General features: G+C 36.5%; 1 protein-coding gene and 1 long non-coding RNA gene across 8 annotated transcripts in view; one reads left to right on the top strand and one right to left on the bottom strand.

Moving 5' to 3' along the window:
• Window positions 1–24,703, top strand: part of CDH18 (cadherin 18) — a 1,008,661-nt gene that overhangs the window by 575,601 nt on the left and 408,357 nt on the right. The window lies entirely within an intron of this gene.
• Window positions 9,328–10,921, bottom strand: LOC131504194 (uncharacterized). Its single transcript, XR_009257853.1, has 2 exons — window positions 10,821–10,921; window positions 9,328–9,547 (listed from the first exon to the last, which is right to left on the bottom strand). It is a non-coding gene; the product is annotated as an uncharacterized LOC131504194 (long non-coding RNA).

Genomic DNA, 24,703 nt, shown 5'->3' with positions numbered 1-24,703 from the left:
TTTACTGGTCACCCTAGGGTCCTTTATGCTACTGTTCCTTCCTTTTATGGCTTGCTTCCATTTCCCACAGAAAATGTTTGAGCCTATCTAGTGAGTCAGCCTTTCCCCTGATGCCTGTTGTGTCTGTGTGTATAGTTAGCACTGTTTTGTTCCTATGGAGCCTTTAGTTGTCATCAGTAGCTATGCCTGATGCCAAATTAAACCTACACGATTAAATAATTTGACTCAAAGACCCATATTTTGAGTCATCTAGTACTGATGATGGGAAGAACTGGTGACACATGCCTGTCAGAAGATTTGTCACAAAGATTGGTCAGGGCCTGTATCTTTTCCATTGATTTTAGAAAATATGAACGTATGTGTACTTGGCAGGTGTAGAGATTCCCATTGATTATAAAAGGTAGAAAACATATCTTGTAGTCTTAAAGTAACTCCCAAAGTATTTTAAGGAAGTTTACTGCCATTATATAATCAAGAATAGAAACCACTCTACGAGGCTGAAATCTCAAAAAACAATGGAATATGCTATAGTCCTCTTTCAACCTAGTTTCTGGAATTGCCTCTAAGTTTCATCAGCCATAAAATGGCATGATAATATTAGTCCCTGTGTCCAAGTGTGTGGTGAGGATTAAACAAGGTCATGTTTTAAAGAAATTAGTAGAGCTTGACTCTCTGAGCAGTCAGTAAGTTTATTAACAGATCCTGAGGTTCAAGGTTACATTCAGCTGACCAAATGATTCATGGCAATACCAGCTTTAGGCTCTTATCTTCCCAGGCTCAGCCCTGTGCTTCTTCCAGTGTTTACTTTTTTCCTTTCTTTCTTTCTTTTTTTTTTTTTTCTTAGTATTCTTGGCCTTTCCTTCCTTCCTTCCTTCTTTCTTTCTTTCTTTCTTTCTTTCTTTCTTTCTTTCTTTCTTTCTTTCTTTCTCTCTCTCTCTCTCTCTCTCTCTCTCTCTCTCTCTCTCTCTCTCTTTATTTCAATTTTGTATGTAAATTCTATACAAATATATCTTTATATCTATCTACCTATATAAACTAACATATATATATGTGTGTATATATACATATGCATATATGTATTTCTTTCTTTAAAAATACTTTGTTTCTTGCATGCAGATATTGTGTATCTGGTCATACTTTTCCATGTGAAATTTATATAATACTTGGCCATTTATAAATCAAATGCAAAAGGAAATAGACTTGACCATATTGAGTGTACTTATCTTTTATACTTTTAAGAAACTTTTATGTAGTTTTTACATAAAGCTTTCCATGCCAGACCTTTTTAAAGTATTTGCAAACATTCATACATTTATATTAGTGGTTTCTAGTACTGGAAAAACATAATTCATTGGTGAACAGCATATGTGGTCGAATCTCTTTTTAATATTTCAGTATTTGGGTACAATTTAATTCAATTTGAGTGTATTTGGACTGCAGCCATTGAAAGCCATGGGGTTTCTTTGCAGGTAATCTAGAGAAGCTTTTGTCCCTTTTCACAGGGTTTGGGTATTGCTTGAGCTTCTCCATGGCAATAAATCATGCAGCATAGGGCCTGGCATGCTGTGTTGTTAGGAGCTCTGCATGATCAAAGAGCAAGTTGTGTAAATAAATAGATTTATCTCAAATAAACACAATAAAATAGAATGCATTTAATAGACATGAAATCTCTTGTAGGCTCAGTGGCCAAATTCTGTGTAAAGGCTCAGAATCACAACAGAAAGGAGAATAGAAGGCATGCCATCTACTGGGTCAGAGAGCCAACACTTGCTATTTATTTACAAATAAATGTGTACATCATAAATTGTTCAGTTTTCTAAAGATAAATTGAGACTCAATTTGACAAGCATTTCTTAATTTACATCAGAGGCATATTTTTGTTTCTCTAAAGTTTTGTTTTTTTTTTTTTTTTTTTTTTTTGTATGTAGTGGTGGCAAAATTGCTTTCCTGCATTAGAAAGCAGTTAACCTGCGGTGGCTCTCATCAAAATATGATTTTATTAAAATAACATATCACAAAAATTTCTTACATCTGTCTTTTCATACTGAGTTTCAGATCTTGTATCTTTAATATTAAAAGAAATATTTTATTACTACTGCTATGATGTTGGCTGCACTTATGCGTTTTAAGAGTTAATATATTATAGTGATTAAGAGTTTAGTTTCTAGAGTTAGGGACTTTTCAAGTTCAGTTCAAGTCTCCACCACTGTATAGTCTTGACATTGACACATTATATAACGTCCTCTATAAAGGGAAATCAGGAATCAAAAGTGGGGGCACCTAGGTGGCTCAGTCAGTTAAGTGTCTGACTTCAGCCCAGGTTATGAAGTTCCCACGCTTCCTGGGTTCGAGCCCCACGTCAGGCTCTGTGCTGACGGCTCAGAGCCTGGAGCCTGCTTTGGATTCTGTGTCTCCTTCTCCCTCTGCCCCTCCCCTGTTTGCACTCTGTCTCTCTGTCTCCCAAAAATAAATATTAAAAAAAAAAAAGACTCAAAACTACCTCATAGAATTTTGTGAGGATGAACTGGGTTATTACATGTAAACAATTTTGCATGCCACCTAGAACACATTTGAGGAGGCTGTTCTGTATGACTGTCTCATGTGTCTACACGTCTTCTGAGCAAGAGGCATTGACATGCCTGTCTAAACCATAGGTCAGAGATGGGATAGATAGAGATACATTGAACCATGGATCATAGAGATCGAAATTCCCCTTCCTGAAACAGGGAACATTTATTTATTTTTGTTGAGCACTTAATAAAGATAATGTCTCCACCCTGGGGAAAGATCCAGCATGTCTGCTAGGAGCTAGCTTTAAAACAAAGTGTTTTCTAAGTTTGGGATTACTCAGTATATGTATGGCTGGCTGTCCAGCGTACCTACAAGCTATTTCACATGGTCCCCATGACACTTGTGGGGCAAGGGTTACTAATGGGAACATGAAACTCATGCTGCCTGATGTATCCTGAGTAGTGATGTCTTTTGTCTCTGAATTAGGAACCCTATGTTTTATGCTACCATTTATAAAAACCTCATGAGCAGGCGAACTTGGCTTACAAGAAGGGTAAGATCTTAAATCCTTCATAGTTACTTGATTACATAATTCACAATCAATAAATATTTGCTGCTGTTAGCATTATTTACTTAAGTCATTGTAGGGACTCCTGGGTGGCTCAGTTGGTTGAGCGTCTGACTTCAGCTCTGGTCATGATCTCATGGTTTGTGGGTTTGAGCCCCGAGTCAGGCTTTGTGCTGACAGCTCAGAGCCTGGAGCCTGCTTCAGATTCTGTTTCCCTCTCTCTCTGCCCCTCCCCTGCCCACGGTCTGTCTCTCTCAAAAATAAATAAACATTAAAAAATTACAAAAAAAAAAAAAAGTCATTGTAAAAATCGCAACACTGTCAAAACCAATAGAAAGCCAATTGGCAAAAATAACTCTATAGCAATCCGTTTAATATTTGCTTTCTTTATTTTTTTATGAATGAGACCGGGCTTAGGTTAAAATATTTTTTAATGTTTATTTATTTTTTGAGAGACATAGAGAGAGCACAAGTTGGGGAGGGGCAGAGAGAGAAGGAGACACAGAATCTGAAGCAGGCTCCAGGCTCTGAGCTGTCAGCACAGAGTCTGATGCAGGGCTCAAACCCACAAACTGTGAGATCATAACCTGAGCCAAAGTCGGACACTTAACCAACTGAGCCACCCAGGCTCCCCTACACAGGGCTTAGGTTAGTCAGACTATGGTCTAGCTATTTGGATCCTTCATCTAAATATGGATTTATTTTTTTTTTTAATTTTTTTTAAACGTTTATTTATTTTTGAGACAGAGACAGAGCATGAACAGGGGAGGGGCAGAGAGAGAGGGAGACACAGAATCCAAAGCAGGCTCCAGGCTCTGAGCTGTTAGCACAGAGCCCGATGCGGGGCTCGAACTCATGGGCTGTGAGATCATGACCTGAGCCGAAGTCGGATGCTTAACCGACCAAGCCACCCAGGCACCCCTAAATATGGATTTATTTACATAGATGATTTCTATGTTGAAAATGAAGTTATGTGTGTTTAAAAGAATTAATTAATATGGTGGCTAGCCACTACCTTCTAAACTCCCTAGGCGTAATTTATTCAAAAGAAAATGGAAAAAAATGGTTTATAAACTTTTGGAAATTGGATCACTGATTTTCATGTTAGTAGCAAAATGAAACTTCTTGCCATATCAAATATTTTTTAGACTCTACATAGAAAATATGCCAAAGCAATATAATTATATGTGAGAGTCCATTTTATTACTAGAATTTGCTTAGACCCATTCAAGCCATTGAATTAGAAAAGCAAGGCTGTTTTGATTGATAGAAAAGTTGAAAACTAGGGCTTATAAGTAAGAAATGTGAATCTTTTAAAATTTTGTTTTAATCTTCATTTTTGAGAGAGAGACAGAGTGTGAGCAGGGGAGAAGCAGAGAGAGAGGGAGACACAGAATCCGAAGCAGGCTCCAGGCCCTGAGCTGTCAGCACAGAGCCTGACGCGGGGCTCAAACTCAACGAACTGTGAGATCATGACCTGAGCCGAAGTCGGATGCTCAACCAACTTAACCACCCAGGCACCCCAGAAATGTTAATCTTATATTAACTTCAGTCTCCAAAGTATCATTTTGCCTTGTTTTATTTTTAAGAAATTGAAAAGAAAAATAGTTTGAGTACCAAAATATAAGTAATAACCTGTAATAAGTGTTTAAAGACCACACTTAGCAAACTCGGGACATTCTTCAATTAAATAGGAATAGTTTAAGCAGCTTTATCCTGAGGTCTCTACGGTACTTAACTGGATAATAGAGTGAATTAATGATTGCCCTTGAATTACTTGGTATAAAACATGGTTGCTATTTTATTTTTCCTATGGTTTTAAAAGTATTTAAGATATCTTCTAAATGAAATGAAGGGCAAAACTTACTGATTCTCCAAAGCCCCAAGTGTCAGCAGAATATATTTGAAAATCTGTGCCACTTCAAGTGTGCGGGAAGTATTTGAGTTGTGTTCCCTTTTGGGGGTGCTGGAGCTGCATACTTTCAGATTCTGCTGGGTTCCCAGTTCTCTTGGGTCGTAACTCTACTCTTAGGCTCGCTCAGCTGCCTCATCGACACTGCTTCTTTGCTTCCTGTATGTAGCTAATTTTAAACTTGTGTTAGAGGATTCCTAATGTCTTATCAAAATTTAAAATGCTGTAATGGGGTAAAAGGAAAAGAAAATAGAAAACCATATAAAAAGATACTAAAAAAAAAAACAACAACACTAGGGAGTAGAGCTGAGTAGAGGGAGGAGGCTGCGGCAGAATATATCCTGGGGAGTTGATTTAGGGAAAAATATCCAGTATCAGAAGAGCATACCGCTGGAAGCATCTCCCCCCCCCCCAATTGTTTCTCTCATCAACTAAACATAACTTATGTTTTGCCTGTTAACAAGTGTTTGTTACGGATTCATGATTGATGACCATTACATTTATAGCTCTGCTCATTGTATGAAAGTTACATTCCGTCGGATCAAAAGTTAACCAAGTGAACCAACTAAATGGCACTACCCCCACGGAAATAATTATGTTATAGTTTTGCCGTAGAACACAGTCTTTTTGCTTGTTCAGCCCATAACACAAGTCCCGTAACTGCTGCGTCTCCCGGGGGGGTTGGTATGGCACTCCATCTGCAGCCACTTTCCCACAAGAGGTGAACAACCGCTCCAGGCAGCTGTCAGGATTTCTGCAGTCTAAATCTGAATCTTTCACAAGTTATCCTTTTGAGAAGAGTATAGTATGATATAATAGGAAATCCTTAAAGCATGGTCTCAGATATTTAAAGAGTTTTGACTATGACATTCAGGGCTTTCAAAATAACTGCTTTGTCCCTTTATATATTATCCAGTTAGTTATTTGGCCTGCGTTGGAGATATTGTGATAAGAAGCATAGGGAGGACAGACTCTCCAGCTTTCCCATGACTACTGTTTGAGGATGTGCTCTTTTATTTTCATTAGAGTCCAGTCTAGAATCATAGATGCTTCATTTTTCTGCTATATGTGGGAAGTTGGAGGTGTAGTGACAAAAAGAAAGCAAATTCAACCATACACAAGTGACAACGATACTTAAGAGAGATAATCTCTTCCAGATCTATTGATGTATAACAAACAATCCATACTTATTGGTATAAGGCAACAACCTTTATTATGTTCACAGTTTCTATGGATGAGGAATCAGACAGGAGGCCCCAGAGGGCATGGCTTGTCTCTGCTTCTGGAGCTGCGTAAGGGAAGATATGAAACGCTTGAGGTTTCCTAACTGGTTACTGAAATTATTTGAAGACTCCTATATCTGAGTTGAGGTTCATACATCTAGAAGGCTGCACTCAGCCGGACCCCTGTCAGTACATGCCATACGTCCCCTCTCCATGTGACTTGGGCTTTGTTACAAGAAGACAGTTCATGGATTTACATGGTGGCTCAAGTCTCAATGAGCAGAAAGTTGCATAGCCTTGCGAGACCCAGTTTTCCAAGTCACGGTATTGCTTCTGTGTACGCTGTTGCTCAAAACCAACACAAATCTGCCCAGGTCCAAGTGGACAATACAGAGAATCCACTTAACCTTATGGCAGGACTGATACAGAATTCATGTGAAAGCTGTTACCAAATCTAGCTTTAAGATAAAAAGGGTTATCTTACTAACGACTTAAAAATATAGCAATCTATATAATATATAGCAATATCTAGCTAATTTGGAGGTAAGTCAATATTTTCCTTTTGCCTGTAAATACCTCACAATGAAGGAACATCTTAACCATTTTAATGATACCAAGAGGACATATAATGCTTTTTTTGGCTCAGATTTTTGATTCCTTAATAATTGCTCATGTATTCTTCATGTGAATAATAGTAAAATAAATGTTTCAAAAGCTAGTAAAATTAAACACAGAGAGTATATACAAATTTCCAAGGATGAAAGAACAATTTCCAGGTAGAGAAATAAGACTCAAACCCACCGAAGTATTTGGCATCTCAGTGATTTTACATTTCTTTTCTGTTACAAGTTGACCAGGATCTTGTTAATAACAGAGAGGACTTTTAGGAGGCTTTTTAAATCAAAAACATACATCTGACAGGCTCAAATATGTAATATTAAGCTGCATGATAGCATTTGATGCTTACCTGACAGGCTTTATCTACTGTAATATCCACAGAATTTTTAACTAAAAAAAGTTTGCTTCTATATTTAGCATTTGTGAACATTTTGATCATTTTTTAAAAGCACCATTTTGTAGCAATTTCAAGCTCATTTAGCCATATCACAACCTGATGGAGAAGTGTTAATACTGTTCCAGTTCACCGAGCAAAAGCAGAATATATATGAAACATGAAGGGAACAAGAAATCATTTCATTTATATTCCTCTATTAAACTATTTCATCAGAAGTTCATCTTAAAGGGGTGGGATTAGTTACTCGCAATGAAAACTACTCTCCTTGCAAACTGAGATTAGTTGCGACAATTCACTGAGAGAGGAAAAGTTTACCTGTGAAACTGTTCATTCAGTAATACTTCCCATCTTCCAATTCTGATGTTAGTATTGTCCTTCTTCCTTAGCATATGCGAGAGAAATGTGAGGGACCTTTACTCAAGCCAGTGGTTTTCAAACACCTTGGTCTCCGGACCTTTTTTTTTTTTTTTTTTTTAAATAGTTCTATTAAACATTCTCGAAAGCTCTAAACAGCCTTACCTTGTATGGGCTTTATTTGTTGGTGTTTACCATATCAAAAAATAAAACAAATTTTTTATGAGAATTTCTCTCCTCATACTTTATTACCTGCATAGTTTTTATTTTTTTTTTTTCTTTGCCATTGTAAGTGAAAAACATCATGTAGATTTCATTGTCTTATGACGGAGGTTGCATGTCTTTTCATAAGAGTTTGCATTTCTTTTGTGGTGAAATCTTTATATTCTTTGCACAACTGTATATTGACTTTTGCATTTTTCCTTTCAGGAATTTTATGTTTCAAGGTAATTTGTCACTGAGATGAGTTGCAAAGTTTCTATAGTTTGTCTTTGATTTAGACTTTATGTTGTTGTTATTTATGTGTATTTTTTAATTTACAAAATTGGCTTGCCACTATTTTCATTTGTGTTTTCTAGTTTTTAATTGCAATGTTCTTTCTGACTTAAAATCATGAAAGACCCTCCTGTTTTTTTTTTTTTTTTCTTCAAGGGGATTGTGTATATCTAAATGTTTGTGCTTTCCAAAATTTACTTTTGTATCATGTTTGAGGTAGTAATCTCATTACATTTTTTTCTAGATGACCAAAAATTGTCACAATACAATTTTTGAATGCTTTAGCTTTTTCTTGTCGCTTTGGAATGGTACTTTTACCTTGCACTAAATCCCCTCGTGTGTGTATAGGTGTGTGCATGAGCTCACTTTGTTCTCTGCCTCTTAATTTCACGGGTGAGAAAACTAACATTATATGTTTTATCTAATATGTATTATTTGGTAAAGAGCAGTTAATGTGAATACACTTTGGGTGGATGGTGATTTTAGAGAAGATGGTGGCAGTGACAGAAACAATGTTAACTGTGCATCTGGGACCCAAATTCCTGCTTCTTAACATCCTTTCTACAAGTCATACTTGTTCACCACAATGTACCTAACCAGTCGTCCTTTCTTTTTCTTAGTGCTTCTTCAAGATAACTCACATGATTAGTTTGCTTGCAAATGCTTTACATCTGAATTATCTAATGAAAATCAGAGGTGAATTCGAATTTTCTATAGGATATCATGATTTATACCTCAGAAGTTTCAAACGTAATAGGATTTTAAGTAGTGAGTTCTATTATGCCATATGTTATAGTATAGAAAACTATTTTCTAATGCTGTCTGTGCAGTTACTTCAAAATGGGTTTTGAGAGGTAAAATATACCTATGAAGTGATCTACAAATGCAGAATCTGCCACTTACTAGGCTTCATTGTTCATTTATCCTATAGAAATCACTATTTTCTGTGTAACTGAAAAGGGAAGAGAGGTAACACGGATAGAGACACTTTAATATGTTTGGTGTTTTTATTTTTTTTTTTTTAATTTTTTTTTTCAACCTTTTTTATTTATTTTTTTTTTGGGACAGAGAGAGACAGAGCATGAACGGGGGAGGGGCAGAGAGAGAGGGAGACACAGAATCGGAAACAGGCTCCAGGCTCCGAGCCATCAGAGCCCCAGAGCCTGACGCGGGGCTCGAACTCACGGACCGTGAGATCGTGACCTGGCTGAAGTCGGACGCTTAACCGACTGGGACATCCAGGCGCCCCTGTTTGGTGTTTTTAGAGGTTTATTTCTTCATTCGCCATTTGTTTCCATTTGTCCATAGGAAAACATAACCCAGAAAGCACATTGCAAGTCTATACTTTGTACAGTTGTCTCCTTTCTTTCTATTCTTACCACCATTTTTTGGCTCATTTTGGATCAGCACTCCCATCACATATTCAAAGTAGAAAGGAGAATCCCCTCTTACATCAAACCATTTGACATCTGTAAACATTTAAATAGAATAACAGGTCCGCCACGATAGACCAAAAACTTTATTTACATGGTGCTTTTGAGATCTCTTTCTACTTTTTCAAGAAATGGTCTAATTTTGATTAGGCAATTCTAAAAAAAATAAATGTCTCACCTCATTTATTTAATTATATAATTTTTAAATTAGATATTTACTCTATTTTTTGTAGTGGTTTTGTTTTGTGCTTTGTTTTGTTTTTCAGGACATAGAAAGCACAGCTATTAATGCACTCCTGAACATACAAATGCAACCTCTCCATTCATCTGTGTCTCTGAGTCTTGATACATTGGGGCAAGACCCAAAGCACACATCATGATGGATTATGTTTACTAATGCACAGATAAATTATTGTGCCCTATGTTGCCTGAATTTTCCCCAAGATTCTGTGTAAGATAACGGAGATTTAAAACCTTGTTTCTCCTATAGGAAATAATGAACTGTGATAACATAGTGTAATAAAATCTAATCAGCAAACGCTAAGTCATTGTTTAAAGATAAACGTGGATTCAGCTATCTGAGAGTGTATCGACTTTCAATAGTTGAATTGTCATATTAAAAGTTACTCATTTTCTGAAGTTGTTCCATTTAAACATCAGAAATCAAGAGTGACACTGACATATATTGGCTGTATATTTGCATCCTTGTACACATGAAAGTTTTCCTCAGTGTATAAAATTCTCTGCATTTGATGGATGCTGCTAGAATGTTAATTCAAACATCATTTTAGAGACATATAACACTACTTTCCTATAGAATTCTGAGCTCCTGAAGACAGGATTTCTCTTTCTTCCATATCTCACTTCTTTCCTTCAGCTGCCCAAGAATTAATAGCTATTAGTACTTGCCCACTGTAGAGGCTTAATTCAATGTTATTTTGAGTTATATCAAGGCGCTAAATATTAAAAATGGAATTTGGGGCCACATTATATAATGCTTTATGGTTTAGCATGTGTTTTTAGACTATCAACTTGTATACTTTTTTAGGCATTAGGAAATGTGACCATAAATAATGTAGTGTGTTCTTCCTTTAAAGACCTTGCAATAAGTTCTTGCCTGAATATGGTGTCTATTAATGCACATCTGCATCCATTAACTCTTGTTGACCCATGAGAGATAAATTGAATGAATATTACTTGCTGCCTTTATGTAGAAGTTGCACCTCAGAGAGCTGAAACAACATTTTCCAAGTCTTGGGCCCATCAAGTGGGGACTCAAGAATGTGAAAGCAACCTTTTAAAATCTCACCCTAAAGTCGTTTCTATTCTTCTAGACTGTTTCAGTTTGGATGCTGAGCTCTCCAGTTGCTTAAAGTAGTTTAAATCTTCAGGATCATGATTCTAGAAGAAGATGCAAATATGATTTTTAAGTCCTCAAAGCCAGGAAAAAAAGAAAGGGGGAGGGAGGGAGGGAGAGGGAGAGAGAGGGGGAGGGAAGGGAGAGGAGTACAGGCAAATGGGAGGAAAAAAGCCCAGAATATATTTGACACAAAAGAGTGATCATTAAAGTTTAGAGAAAAGTGGATTCCAAACACTGTATATAAATTTTTTTTAATCCAAAATTTGTGAACTCTTAAAAGGAAATAATTTTTAGAAATCACCACGAATTGGTTGTATCAAACTGGAAAAAAAATGTTATCATGGAACTAATAAAATGAACTTGAAATGTCGACATGATATATGTTTATTTTAGTAAAGAAGTTGACAGATTTTCTCCAAATAATTTGGGGACAATCTAAGAAAGAACGGATTGCACTAATCATTAATTTATACTACTTTAATAGAATTTTTGTAGAAGACTGCTTATAGGAACAGTGCCATTTTGATTAACATGTGCATGTTGCACAGCTCTATACTTGGCATTGGCTGTGAAAAACAGAATTCTTAGCAGAGAATTCTGTTGAAACCATGTATATAAAATATCCAAGTTAACAAAAGTTGCTAGGTTTATCTTATATTTTGGATGACAAGATAAAAAAATTTAAATGCCCTTCACAGACTGGAATGATTGCAGTAAGTTAACAAAAATAAAATTGCATAAGAATAAATGTGAAATCCTGATTTAAAAAATATTGGGTGTCTTCTAAGTTTCAGGCACTATTACAAGGACTTGGACTACATCAGTGACATATAGTGATAGCTATCCTTGCATTAAAGAGTCATGGATCTTATAGTCTACTTGGGACACACAGTAAATAATAGGTATAGCATATAGTATTTTCAAGGTGATAGGTATGTACATAGGGAAAATTTAATAAAGAACAAGGGGATGGGAATTGGCCTGAGAGACTATGGAGCTGTGACTTGCAGTATTAAGTACCTGGGGCAAGAGGTGTCTCATGAAAAGGTAAGAATTGAGCAAGAACTGGAATGAGAGGAAGGAATAACCTATGCAGATATCCGAAGGGAATATTTTCCAGCAGAGGGATAGCTAGAGCTAGGCTAAGGGAAGGGATGCAAGGCTGGTACATTTCAGCACGTGGAAGGAGGCATGTATGATGGGTGTGGAGTACATGAGAGGGATCACAGTAAGACAGGAGGTCAGCTCCTGGAGCGCCCTGTGGACCTGCATAAAGGACTTTTGGCTTTTGATGGCTTTCCACTGAGGAATGATATAATCTGACTGATGGTTAAAAAGGGCCCCTGTTACTGCTGTGTTAAGATTAGATAGCAGAAGGGGACACAACAGAAGCAGGAAAATTCCTTAGGAAGCCACTGTGGGGTGTGAATGAGAGATCAGAGGTGAGGCTCCCTCCAATAATTTTGGCCTGAAGCATTTAACGTGAATGCATCCACAGTCATTGAGAAGTTTAAAATAAGGAAGTGAGTAATTTGTGGAGTAAAATCAAGCAGTGGTATGACTTGTAAGCTTCATGAAAGTCAAAAACAAAAGTTCTGTTAATGGATGTAAGAGAGGATAGATTATTTATGGAATCCTACCTAAAATCTGGACATGGGACCAAGCACTTAATAAATAGTAAATATCTCCTCTGAAAAAAATATATCCAATGAAGAAGTTAAGAGAAAATTCTTTAAAGAAAACTGAAAGATATCTGAAAACTGATACACACACAAACATACACAAATACAGACACATATGTATATATTCATATATATGTAAATATAAATATTAAATGGTTCATGTAGTAGTCAGGCTGTCTTAATACAGTTGAAATGTTAATATTTAAGTTTCTTTTAAAAAGTAATATATTTTCTCAAGTGAAGAATTGTACAAAAAGCAGATATGAGACATATATGAATAGTGCAGAACCAAGAGGAAGGTCCCAGGCTGCTTTGGGAAACAGTGAAAATTTGAAGTGACCATCAAATCTTAAACGTCCCTCTCAGGTGTGTTACACAGAGGATAATTTGAGAATTAGTACTAGTTTTTGAGGTTGCTTCCCTCACTGGTATTCAGTGATTTGCATCTTCTATGACTGTAGGAATTTGGAAAATAATCATGGTCAGTCTTTCTCAAAGTTTAATTATGTGCAGCCCTCACAGACTGGCCTTGATTCCCCTGCCACCAATGACACCACTTAACATCTGCTGAGGTCAAAGGCTGAGACCCTCCACACTCTCATCATGCATTTCACTGCATCATGACGTGCGAGCATTCTCTTCGCCCGTTTTCCCAGAAAACAACCCATGGATTACAAAAAGGCCAAACATTTCCAACTCCAGTTGTGAAAATTGGAACCCCCTTTGAAAATTGCAGGATTTACCATTTGAGAGTTCTAAGAACAAAGTTTGGCGAACAAAAAAGGCAGGAAATGAAGACAATATTTTGGGCAGTTGGAACTTCAGAAAAGGTCAAATTTAATTGATAGAAAGAGAAGAGGGCAGCTGAAGCAGGTTGTGGGTGCAGACACGTGAGAGCCGAGTGGTCTGAGGGCTCACACCTGGTAAGGGGAAGAATTTAAAATGCTAATTAAGGAGGAAGGTCCAGGAAAATGACACCACTGAGAAATGAACTGGGGAAGACCATGGAAGATACAGTACTTTTAAAAGAAAATTAATAAAGGAGACTCTAAAGGGACTAGGAAATCAAAAGCAGCCTCAGGCAAAATACTAATTTTTATTTTTTTCTTAAAAGCAAGCAATATGTAATAATGCAACATCAAAGTTGCCCTTACCACTGATTTTCTAAGAGGGTGTTTACTGCCCTTTCTAACACAGATGATTCTTTTCTTATGGGCTTCTGTGACATAGGTCATAGAAGTAATTTTCATTAGTCCCTGCAGGTAGGAAAAAAGAAGTAAGAGAGTAGTAAGTGGGAACCAATTTCAACAGTATGACCATGAAAAAAATTGAGTGACCATCTACTCCTATAATATTCATATTTGACAGAAAATGTGGTTGTTTTTGTGTATTTCTTTCCAGATGTATTGATTCTCGTTATTAGGAAACATTAACTTGAAGTTGTGTTTTGTTTCTTGTAGCAAAATGTGATTCTTGAACCCTGTCCTCACATAAGCATAATTTTTAAATTGCTTTTATTATTTCTGACATTCTTCTCTATCTCACTAGCTATCCATTTGTATTTTTATCTACTTTTGCCAACAACGAAAACACACACACACACACACACACACACACGCACAAAGTATTTAGTAGTGTGTGCACATATTTGGATGGATGGATGTACCCAAATATGAAAATATGTAAACATTATATTACCTATTAATGTCATGCTAATTGCATTTTCCTACAAGGAGTGTAGGGGTCACTTACTAAGTGTACAGGCACACACTCCCAACTTTCTTGTTATCTTTATCTTTTTGCACTGCCTTTCACTGATTCTGATTCTCTAATTTCAGACCTCTCATTCTGATTCTCTAATTTTCAGGTTGTGACCATGATAGAAAGTCTAGGAAAAGTCAAGGTCACTGGAGATCCAGAACCCTGGGAACTTGTTAACACTGGCCAATAAAAATCTCTTTGTAATTCTTTTCTATTGCAAATCAAATCTCTCCCTCTTGCTTCTCAAGAACATAATAACTATTTCAGCAGATACATTTATTTGTATTTTTACTTCTTCTAAAATCAGAAATTTCATAAGAAACTTGGGACAGCCATTATAGTTTATCTTTTCACTTAAATTATTCATATTTTAAAATATCCTTGTAATAGTGACTAATATAATGAGCATGTAATTCTTGTACAAAATACAAAAGGATCTTGTGCATACACACAATACATCAATTTCTGCTTTTAAAAAATCAGTACCTCTTTTCTGTCATTTTTCTCGATTCCTTCTTTCTTTCCACTGTGATGGGCAAAAGGGATTGATTTTCTTTAAATTACTCATATTCTTCCTGCCACTTTCCTGACCAAATGCTTCAAAGGCTCTTCACTATATCTAAGAAATGTCTGAAATCCTTTGGCTGGCATTCAAGCTCTGTGAAAGGCATCAGACCCAGCTAATTCCTCAGGCTCAGGGTCCAATCTTCCCCTTAAAGTATCCTCATGGCCCACTGTCTTCTCACTTCTGCTCTCATAACACTGAGCACTTTCAGCCTTCCTTCTTGCCTACTGCATTTCACGCGATCCCATTAATTCTACAGACTGAGCTCAGACACATCTCTTGTATGCAGTTTTTCGTCATTCTTTGGTGCTTCGTTATCTTTCCCATAGCATCTGCTGTCTGTAAATTCAGAACACAGAAGAAGCATTAGCAAGATAATTCACCTCTTCTTTCTTCCCTTACAAATGGCATAATATTTCCAGGGGTGAGGGGGAGAGCTGAAAATAGAGAAACTGTGAGATGATCTCTAAAATTTGTTTCAGTCAGAAGATACTTTGAGTTTATTCTCTAAGTTTGATGCTATTCCCAGCCCACTCCAGTCTAACATCTGGCCTCATCCCTACACTGCCGTGATTCTGTTTAAGGTGACCATGTCCTCCAGGTGACTAAATCCATGGTACTTTTCAGTTTGCAGCCCCCTTAATCTGTTAGAGTCTCACACGCTGGTGTATCTGTCTGCCTTCTTCCAGAAAACTTCATGTGAAGTCAACGAACGTGGCCCCTCCTTTGCACCTTCCTCTGTGGCTGCTCCGTTTCAATCAGCTTTGCTCTCAGAGAGCTTTTAAATGTTGTGGATCCTTAACAACCAGAGGATCCTGGGTCTCTTGTTTTCTTACTCCCTGCTCTCTTCCTGGAAAGTCTCACACATGCCTTTAATCATGACCTAGAATCGATGAGTCCTAAAGCATATGTCTAACCCAGACCCCTTCTCTGGATTGCAGAGCCTTAAATCTAGCAGCCCAGGCTGACCCCACTACTTAGAATCTCAAAGGCAGCTCAAGTTCCACCACATCTGGAATGTGGTTCCCCCCCAGCGCCTACCAACCTAAATATATAGGCTCTTCCGTGGTTCCTTTTGTCTAAGACATCTATTACTCTGGCAAGTGCTCTAAAAATAAACGCTTGGCAATTCACTCCCTCCTCTTACATTTTGGTTCATCTCCTCTATGGGTGTTGTTTTTGCTTGGATCACTACAACAAACTACTATAGACCAAGTAGCAGACAGAACGTTTACTTCTCAAGGTCCTGGACACTGGGAACTTCATGGAGGTGCCAGCAGATTTACTTCTGTTGAGAGACCTCTTTCTGGCTTGCAACAGCTGCCTCCTTGCTGTCCTCAGGTGGCATGGAGAAAGTGAACCCTGGTGTCTTCTTCTCTCATAAAGGACACAGTCTCATCATGGTGGCCCCATCCTCATGATCTCACCTAAACCTCATTACCTCCCCAAAGTCCTTCTCCCAAACATTATTATATTAGGGGTGAGGTCTTTAACCTATGGATTTTGAAGGTACCTTCAGTCCCTAACAGGTGTTAGTTATCTCCTAATGATCTCTGGAATCTGTTTTCTTCTCTGTATCTTCCAGCAGTACGCTCTTTCAAAGCACCATCTTTTTTATTTTGGACTCATACCCCCCTCCCCATTTCTTGTTACACTAAGAGAATGAAGAAATTTTTAATAAGAATATGCATAGAATTGTCACTGAGAATTGCCACTGTTTGGGGCTAAAAACATAATCTAAAAAATGGGGTGGAGCTGGCACCCAGTAGGGCTCCAGCTCCTGTCCCTGGCTGACTTCCCCTCCCCCACCTCTTGCTCTTTCAAGAGTCAGCCACAATAGCTTTCCTTCAGTTGCTTAACGCTTACAGGAGTTTGATAATGTTCTACCTCTAGCTGGCATGTTCTGTTTCCAGTCTGTTTACCTGGAAGGTATCTACTTGTTTTTATCACATCAGCTGAGATGTCACATCTGAATGAATGCTGTCCCCAGACCAGAGTAAATCGTCCTTCCTGTATTTCCACTGTACATTTTTCCTCCGGAATTTAGAATATTTTAGACAACAATTTGATGATTATTGGGTTGATATCGGTCTATACCCCACTGCCCAGACCATCAGATCCAAAAGAGCAGGGTCTTGGCACATGTTCAGTCTCCAAGTCTAGAACCCCCCATGTAACTTACTCAAATACTTTTGAATAGATCATTATATCATGTGCTGCCTTCAGACATGTTTACATCCTTATTTGACTTTTGTAGTGCAATATATTCTTAGAGTGCTTATGTTGACTCGGAGTTTCTTTGCCATCATGTCTATAAAGCTTATTAATTATTAACGTAAGTAAAGAGTATTGATTGCCTAGAAATATCTCTGACCATATCCATTTGTGTATCCATAATAAGTGAACTTACATACGATGGTGCAGCTGTGATAGTCGAATTCTGAAGATAGAAAAAGCAAATAAATTCCCACAACATCAGTTCATAATACAGAGCTTAATGGAGCACAGGCCACTGTTGCTGCTTCCTTAAGGAAAATGTGTTTGTTTTCACTTTGGGGTAATCTAAACCTGGATAGAGTCATTTTTATTCAGGTAGCTGAGACACTTTAAAAAGAATGATTGTGGTGTTGCTAACTAACTTGGGTTCCGGTTCACTAGGATGTATTTCATAGTATATTGTATTTCCTCAATAAATGTAAATAACACCAATTTGCAAGCAGTACTTTTTATATTTCCCCCTTATCACATCCCATTTTGACCGCAGTTATTGAGCAACAGAGGGACTGATTTATTTCCCGAGAAGAAATAAACCATCCACGTTCTGAAGGTCAACTGATACATTAGCAGAAGAGAAAAATCTATTTCATGGACCCCTAAAGGTGGTTGACCACAGCAAAAAAGAACTCACAGACTGCACGGAAGTCACTGGTCATGTATACAAGAGAAAAGGCAAATGGCATATGATTTTGGCACATATGAAATGGCACATATTTTAAGTTCTATAATATAGTAATTGCCTGTGAAAGAAAAACAGAAGAGGGTACAAGGCATCCTCACACCATGCGTATTTTTTTGGGCTATTGAATCTATTGTGTATTTATTGTCACATAATATTGGGTGGGAGGATATATGCATCTGCTATCAGTTTGTAAAGATAGATGATAGTTGCAAATGATATTCTTGCTGTTACGATGACCATTTCAGTGAAGGCAAATTTAAAATAGGCACCAAATAGGTTTACGTTTGTTTTTGATTAGTATCCTTTTTTGCAAACCTGGAGTAAATGATAATGCAAGAGAATACTAACTGCACCAACAGACATCAACACTTGTGTGTTTTTTATTATTTATTTGGTTATTATTTTATTTTTATTTTTTGCTCTTTGATGTGTTGGATATCTTTGGCATAAGATTTCTAACGCAATAATGATTAAAATGTAACATTGAGGCACCTGGGCGACTCAGTTGGTTAAGCGTCTGACTTTGGCCTAGCTCATGATCTCACAGTTCAGGAATTGGAGCCCCACAACAGGTTCTGCACTCTCACCTTGGAGCCTGCTTCGGATCCTCTGTCTCCCTCTCTCTCTGCCCCTTCCCGGCTCTCACTTGCTCTCGCTCTCTCTCTCTCTCTCTCTCTCTCTCTCTCTCAAAAATAAATAAACACTGAAATACAATACATAAAATGAAGTAAAATAAAATAAAAGAGTAACATTTACCAAAGAGTTTTGGTTTAACAAAAATGCAGAAAGCTCTTGCCTTGTTTCATGTACCCTTACAACCACTCTATAGATTTACTATTTAGGCAGCTGAGCTACTTTAAAAACGATGGTGGAGCTGGTGCTGACTCATTTAGGTTCTAGGTCACCTGAGACGGAAAGTAGAAACCACAAATTTCTCTTCTGCGCACGATTATAATTCTCATTTTGTAGTTAACAAAGCTAATGTTTCTGAGGTGAAGAGATATGTCCAACATAGCGGCATGGGGCTAATATGAACCCGCGTCTGACCAGCTGACGCCTATGTCTCCACTCTTACCCACCACACTTGTTCCTCTCCCTCTTAGCATAAATATTCAACCTAATAACCGAACATTAAGATTTTTATTGTACTATAGATTTAGGGAAACTACTCTAGCCAGGAGATTTCAATATTAGATTTTTCATTAGTATTCAGGGCTGAGAAAATATAATTGAATTTACCACTGTAAATAATTGTCCTTATACTACTACTTACTTGGAAGAACTGGAAATCTCAGCTCGAATGAAACTAGGTCACACGACTGGCCGCTGGTTACTGCCGTCTTTGGCATGCACAGACAGTGTGCTCTATCAGGAAGAGCTGACAATAACATGCAAAGACGTGAATAAATTCCAGATTTCTCTTTAAACATTTCCATATCCTTCAACTGCCACAAGGCAGAGCTCCTAAAATTACACGAGTCCTTGTTACAACAATAAGATTTTACTGTAGACAGTATTAATGTTCTTCGTGACTACTTTTTTCTCACTAGATAAAAATAATATAGAATTTTCTCCTAATTTCTCCCTATACATACATAACGTTAGGTTAAGGTTATAAAAGATGTTCTTACTACAGAAAACATTTTTAATTAAAGTTTTTATGTATGTTTAAGAAACATTTTCATTGTCAATATTAGAACTCATCGAAACAATCTTGCTTTGAGTTGTATGAGTATTTGAATTTCATTTCTCATTGAACATTTAGTAGTATTCTATTGGCTTTTTTCCCATTCAAAAAAAAGTAATGAGTGATCAGGTACTTCTGACAGTTTTTATAGTGATAGTAAATAAGCCATGAAACAAGATTTTTGTTTCCTTACCCAAGAAAAGAAGAAGGCAAGGCAATGACTAGTCTTTCATTGTTGCTAGGATACCTCGTTGAAAAATAATAAAAGTAAATTATAAATTAGACACTTCTGATGAACTCTTCCTTATCTACATTCAAAGACTATACAGCATGCATATCAAGTCACTATAATTATAAGATATTATCTCATTTTAAGTCAGAAATATAAGGATTGCTCCTAAAGTACTGAATGAGTAGTAGTTGAAAATTTTGATATTTATGAATTTCAAGAAAGTGTAATAATCTCTGAACTTAGTAAATTTCCTAAGTAAAAAACCCAGGCTAAGTATAATGATATAATTTTATACCAGTTTATTTTTTTTAATATTATTTTTCTAATTTTTTAAGATCGATTAGTTGTGGTCAAGAAATAAAGAATATTATCAGAAACTGTGGAAGTGAAAAATAACAGTAAAAATATATCATCATAATTTCTTTAGCTTTATAAAGTTAAATTATAAGACTATATTTCTAACCAGTACAGAATATAGTATTTGTTAATTTACAGAAACGGGTTTAGTAGACAGCATTTGTCAAATATATATAACAGTAGAATTTTAATGGAGATAACTGGATGGACTTGTATTTTTAAGATACTGAAGGGAAGGTGGCCACAAAGACAAACATAAAATAATACATTTTCTTTATTTTTTTTATTTTGAGTTAGTAGACAATTTTGAGCAATCACCATTTTCTGTTTAAATTTCAGGCATCTTATGGTAGACCAAACACTGTTATTTATCATTAATTATTAAACATTGGGAATTTCCTTTACTCATTGATCTTTATTTATTTATAAAGTGATATATCGCCATAATTTGGTTACCAACTACTGACAGTTGGTTTATATGAAAGCTTAGGGAAACAGACAGACTTGGACAGATGATTGTTGTATTTTGATTTCTTGTTGGTTTTGTCATTACGTTGGTCCAATCATGGATATATTTATTTTCTCAAACATTCTGTATTTGATAATTGATCTTAGGGGTGCCTGGATGGCTCAATAGGTTAAGCTTCCAACTCTTGGTTTTGGCTCAGGACATGATCTCACGGTTCATGAGTTTGAGCTCTGAATTGGAATCTGCCTTGGGATTCTCTCTCTCTCTGCTCCTTCCACACACACTTTCTCTCTCTCAAAATAAGTATATAAAATTTAAAAAAATAGATAAATGATCTTAGACTGATGCATCTTTGACCACATTTGCCATTTACATTGTATCCATGCTATTTTGAATAGGTGAGTTGGTACGCTTTTCTGAATATGCTTCTTGGAAATTCACAAGTTTGAATAGTACTTCATCACTATCCTGTGTAAAGTCTTGGAATATTGGATACTGTCAGTGGTTCACTTTGATAATATTTGCAATTAAAAGAAGCCTAGGATAAGGGCTTGCAAATCAGTATGCTGCCAAGTAATAGAACATCTCAGTGGTAATAATGTTTAGGTTAATGAGAAATATCTCTAATAAGGACGAACTATTTTATACATTGTCTAGATGTGGATATGTTCAATTTAGAAAAGAACAAAATTTCAGTAGGTACTGTACATGAAACTTTAAACTTTTTAACGTATATTGCACATTTAAACTTAATATTAAACCAGAAGGATCAAGGGGTAGATTGTTTATTTAACAGTGTTTGTTTGCTTGCTTTGTTTTTTAATGACAGTATGAGAATGATATAAAGCCCACAGATTACATTTTCCAGTCCTATGAAATCCCTGCTCTCATAGAATTTGTACCAAGTGCTATTAATTATTTTTACATCTGATATCACTAAATATATGAGAACTATTGACATCTGGTTTTCATTTTTCAGACGATTAGCTCTTCATTAATTAATGGATTCTTTCTTCTGCTATCTCTAGGGACTATTACATTGACTATTAATTTCTGAAAACATACATTGTTGAGGAGTATGTTAATGGCTAGAGGAAGGAAATATTTCATTCATGTTTACAGATAAGTGTACTAGCTTCTGAATGTAATTATTTACAAAAAAAAAATACAAGTGGTATTATTAAGGATACTGAGCCTTGTTGCTTACATCTAGGATTTCCCAACTTGAAAAAGCATTTTAATAATACCAATTGCAGTAAATGCTATATAAGTCTAATTGCTGTTTGTTAGTTTTTCTCTGGATTTTCTGCTACCAGTCATTTTTAATAAGTTACAAGCCCTGGTCGATTTGAATATAGTTGATTTGTGACCTAAGATTCAACTGGTCTGTACTGACACTTCACATTGCCTTTTGAAAAAAAAAAAATTTTGGCATTTATTTATTTTTTCAGAGGGGGAGAGGCAGAGATAGAGAGAGTCACAGAACCTGTAGCAGGCTCCAGGCTCTGAGCTGTCAGCACAGAGCCCAACGTGGGGCTCAAACTCACAAACCGTGAGATCATGACCTGAGCCAAAGTCGGGATGCTTACCCAGCTGAGCCACCCAGGTGCCCATTCACATTGCCTTTTTTAAGATATTAAAAATGTGTATAGAAGCAAAGAAGTAAGCCATTAATTTTTTTTTGCTTACCTATAGCTAGTGTTGACTACTGCTTTTTGATGAAAGATCAGAACAATTTTTGGAAAGTGGCTTTCATACTAAATTGCAAATTATACATATACATAGAAATCACCTAAATTTATAATAAAAGTGCTCTGGTTCTAAATGTATTATAACTCATTCCTTGTCCCATTGCCAGTATTTTTAATGAACTATTCATAAAAATAATGAATTGCAATCGTCCCCAAATGGCAAACAGGTTGTGCTCTACAAGTTCATTTGTAAGCCACTGTTAGAGTTTGGAACATATTTCTCCATAAAACCTGTGTGATGAATGTGGTTAGGACACAAAGCCAACCTGCAAGATTCTACCTAAATCAAAATGTAATTAAAATGTAGCACCAGTATTATTCCGGAACCTGGCCGTGATTTATCCAGCTGCTTCTTTGGGAAACAGTTCCCAGTTTCTAACTTGGACATTGGAATACTTGAACTTCACCTTTCTTCTCCATATCTCCAAGTGTTCGCAGAATCCTCCCTGCCTTTCTCCAGCCCCACCTTTCAGAAGCTCCCACTTCAATAATATAAATGGAGGTCCTTTATCAGTGTGGAGAAAGATCTCTTGGCCAGAAACCATTTGCTGTTACGAGATCTTTATAAAAACTATGGTATCTCTGGCACTTGGCTTTAAGACTCTATTCTGTATTGTGGTCATCTTGGTATGCGTGATTTTTCTAGAAAGTGCATCTACAATTGTCATCATATTCTCAGAGGAATTAAAGACCGTCTTTCCCAACAAAACAAAGGTATGGTTTTGTAAATACAGGAAAGTAAACCATATTACAGTTAGCTCATAATCAAATTAACTCTGTGGGTATCAATATATAATGGGATTGATTGTAAGAGTATACTTCAAGATTATAGATCTAACATTTGTTTTTTTCAGATGAGAAAAGCAAAAGCCAAAAGCAGTACCCATTTAGCCTAGCTTATGCGTTTAGCTAGTTTACAAAACTAAACACAGAGCAATGGTATTGTTTCACGTTACCTGAATACATATGTATAAAAAAGATTTGTTTTCTTTTTTGTTTTTTTCTTTCTTTTTCTTTTTTGCCACTGATAACATTTTCCTAAGGTAGTTGCATATACTTGTATCTTATACCCTTAATTGCCTCCCCACGTTCTTGATCCTAACAAGTTTTGACAATTGAGGTCACATATTAATCTCAGTGCTTTCCTATCTACTATTAAATTGTGTTGTTTATCGGATAAAGACTCTTATAAAATGGGGCAGCTTAATTGTATAGCACAAGGGCGCCTTGGGGGGCTCAGTTGGTTAAGCGTCCAACTTCGGCTCACGTCATGATCTTTAGGCTTGTGGGTTCAAGTCCCACGTTGGTCTGTGAGCTGACAGCCTGGATTCTGTCTCTCTCTCTCTCTGTCTCTCTCTCTCTCTGTCTCTCTCTCTCTCTCTCTCTCTCTTTCTCTCTGCCCCTCCACTGCTTGCACTCTGTCTCTCAAAAATAAATAAATATTAAAAAGATTAAAAAATATATCATATCGCACAAAAGGAATCCAAGTATGTATTTCAATGATCTTATTCAGCCAGTGACAAAAAAATATACATAGGAAGATTGTACTTTCTGAACAAAAGTCCATTTTGTTGGTGTGCACTTTGAACGGAACTCACCATGTGCTCGGAGGTAATGGGAGGAAGGTGGGGGCAGTTTTTTTCTCTCTTAGAATCAAGCAGAATCTTCTTCAGATGTTTGAGTGAGTTCTGAATGCACATTGCAAAATTCTGTTCAGATTGCTTAAAGGTCCACGTTTTCAGGAGGAATCCAAAACAAAAACCCTCTGTTTCCATTGCTGAAAATACTAGCATGAGGGCTTAAGCTCGCCATTACAGCTTTAAAAATGTTCCTAATATGTCATTATTTTGAGTTTTCACTACCAAAATAGGGTTAGGTTGCTTTGTTCATAATAAAACACATAATTTTTTTTTTCCCACTTACCTGTTTAAAATCAGTTAGAATCTAGCAGATAACAAAGGTCACTCTCAGCATTACTTGGGAAGAAAGGGAGAAGAGGGTACTGTTCCTGGTCAGATTAATCACCTACACAATAAAAATGCTAACCCTGGTATTAGAAATTCTGAGGCTAAAAATATTAGGACTTAACACTTTCCCTTTCAATTTTAGACTTAAAATGTCTCATGCTTTATTATGGTATGGAGATGTGTTACATTCTGTGACTAGATTAATAGCTCTTTCTTGGCTTATCTGAGTTTTATACAGGTTGGAAAGATCTATTAAAATTATCCAAGTTAAACCCTGGTTGGGGAAAGCTGTTGTGTAGAGATATAGAGGAGTTATTTTAATTTTTTATTTCTTTTCTTTTAAAGAGTTTAACATAAAAGACATATTTGAAATAGTACTCAAAATGAAAATGGTAAAATTAT

This window comes from Neofelis nebulosa, chromosome 1, assembly GCF_028018385.1.
Source record: "Neofelis nebulosa isolate mNeoNeb1 chromosome 1, mNeoNeb1.pri, whole genome shotgun sequence".
In the NCBI taxonomy this organism is placed as follows: Eukaryota; Metazoa; Chordata; class Mammalia; order Carnivora; family Felidae; genus Neofelis; species Neofelis nebulosa.
This window is presented reverse-complemented; position numbering and strand designations above follow the sequence as displayed.